Genomic DNA, 2,507 nt, shown 5'->3' with positions numbered 1-2,507 from the left:
TATTAAATTATTGAGCTATGTTAATTACTGTATGATTACTCCCTACTTCCTTTATACTGATAAGGGTAAAACAACACTTCCTAATTTTGCCAAAGACACAGAAATAGTAAGGCCAGCCATCTCGTAGGGCACTTTGGTTTCTCTTGACATTCTTATGACATTCATATGTCTTTTGAGTCAATTTTTGATAAAAATAAATGCTGTCTTCTGACTATCTTTAAACAACTGCAGGTTTATTTGTGCCTTTGGAAATTTTAATTTTGAATGCAGTTACTCATTTGAACATGTCTCCAAATCATTTCCAACCTTAAAAGTCTATTACTGTTGGATTAATCAACTGACAGTTATATATCGTCCATGATATCAGAGGAATCTTTTCCTCCCTAGTGACACGTTTTATCCAGAAACAAAACAAGAAAAATTAAACAGGTTAGAATCGACAAATATATTGTTCCTATTGATTCTAGTCTAAAAGGGAACTACATCCCAATAAAAGAATCTTTCCAGGCCTCAATGTAACTTTTTCATGATTTTCATTTTTCCTGAGAGCTAAAAATTTGGACAGATTGATGACTCTTGGAGTGTACATAAGTTCAAGTTTGACACATCATACTTGATCAACAAAATACTCAGCAAAGATATCTTTAGTTCTCTCAGATTGTTGGCAGCTACCTGGCATTTTCAAAACCAATTTTTAATCTCAGGATGTGTCCGAGCCCCTAAAGCATCAATCACTGCCTGTCCATCCCCTTCTAGTTGTGTTCATATAAATCTGAACAATGTCTCCATCTTCTCTTTATCTCATTCAACCCCTGCCAATTGTTTGAGTTTCTGAGTTTGAGAGCTATTTTCTGAATAAAGTCAGAAGCATGACTACATTGTGTGTGATCTAGACTTTGGAACAAGGAATGAATGCCTTATGCATCTAGTCCACAGTAAAATGAACAATGGTGCTATGACTGAGATAATGTAATTCAGAGTGAAACGCAATGTATTTTTTTACATAAGAACTTTGGAAATAACGTAAATGAAGACATAATAGAATGTCACAGTATGATGGATGTCTTTTAATGTAATTAAATTTGATTTTGAAAATTTGACAAAGTGAATACTTGCTCATAATTTAGGCAGAAGTATTAAGCATTAAGTCAGACAACCTCAGATACAATTTTGGTGAAATATTTTTCTGCTCTTCACAGACCACTTATTAAGACAAATGATTCTGTCATGTCATATTTATAACAATACATGATATTTCTGATGGAAAAGAAAATAAATCCAACTGAATTTTTGCATTATCAGAAATAATGTTGTCAGTCAGTTTTAGTATGAAAATGCAAGTTAAAATATGATTAACACTATTTCATATTATGATAAAGATTTTTCAATTGCAATCTCTCATACAGTTTGTTCTTCTTTTAAACACAGTACCTTAGGATTTGTGATCTATTTACCACTTTTGATGAATAAGCCATGATTATTTAGTATCTTAATATTAGAGAACTAGTATGTTTCAGAATTATGTCCAGAAGATAGAATCATGAAAGTACTGTGGTGAACATATTTTTAAAAGTTTAACCCTTAGCATTTATCAGAAGTGCAGAAACCAGGCATGGAGATTTATTCTTTTAAATCCATCCCTGAGGGTGACAGAAGCAGATGAGTTTCCATGATTTCAAGGCCAACATTGTTTAAATGGCAAATCCCATGTCTGCCAGAGCTACATAGTGAGACCTTACCATGAACAAAGAGGTGGCCATTCCTCAGCGTCTCCCCAGCTCCCCCAAAAGAAGGTTAGTTTCCTTTAAGAACATAATCCGGCATCTGCTAGCCTTTCTATTCTCTAAATTTTGTAGCATGCAAAGAAATTACAGGACAGTTGTAATAAGAAAGTTGGCTTGCTACAGTTAGTTATTTTATTTTGAGAACAGGTTGAAAACTCTTGTATTATTGACATAATCTAGCTGACTCTAAGTAACATTTTTTTCAAAAGGATTTAAATGTATCTGTCATATGCATGCATGTGTTTCTCGACTATGTGTACTTAAGGACAGTGCATGCCTACGTTGGATGAAAATAGTAGCTCACTAACTTTTTATAGAATAAAATATGCCTGAAGGGCTAAAATCCTGTTGTTGATGTTGTCTGTTTGTCTTGAAATCAATTTCATATATGCATGCTAATTTGTCCATAAAGGCAATGAATGAATCACATCCACTGGAATACAATAAATGGAAAACAAATAGCTTTTCAAACAAGCCTGCATTATCGTGCTGCTTCCAAAACTACATTTAATTCTAAGCACTAGTGTAGGAAAGATTCTTCTCAAGATCGCAGTCGGAGATCAAAGCCAACTTAGTACATTGGTTGAGAGTGATGCCAGACACAGACAGAGTGCTCAGGAAGGAATCACTTCATAGTTCTCGTCAGCACATCTGAATAGGACCTGAGATTTTTGACTTGCTTAGATATCATGTTTGTACATATTGCCCCCATATACAATAAAT

This window comes from Mastomys coucha, unplaced genomic scaffold (assembly GCF_008632895.1).
Source record: "Mastomys coucha isolate ucsf_1 unplaced genomic scaffold, UCSF_Mcou_1 pScaffold16, whole genome shotgun sequence".
Lineage (NCBI taxonomy): Eukaryota > Metazoa > Chordata > Mammalia > Rodentia > Muridae > Mastomys > Mastomys coucha.
The sequence above is the reverse complement of the archived record's forward strand: the minus strand, read 5'-3'. Positions refer to the sequence as shown.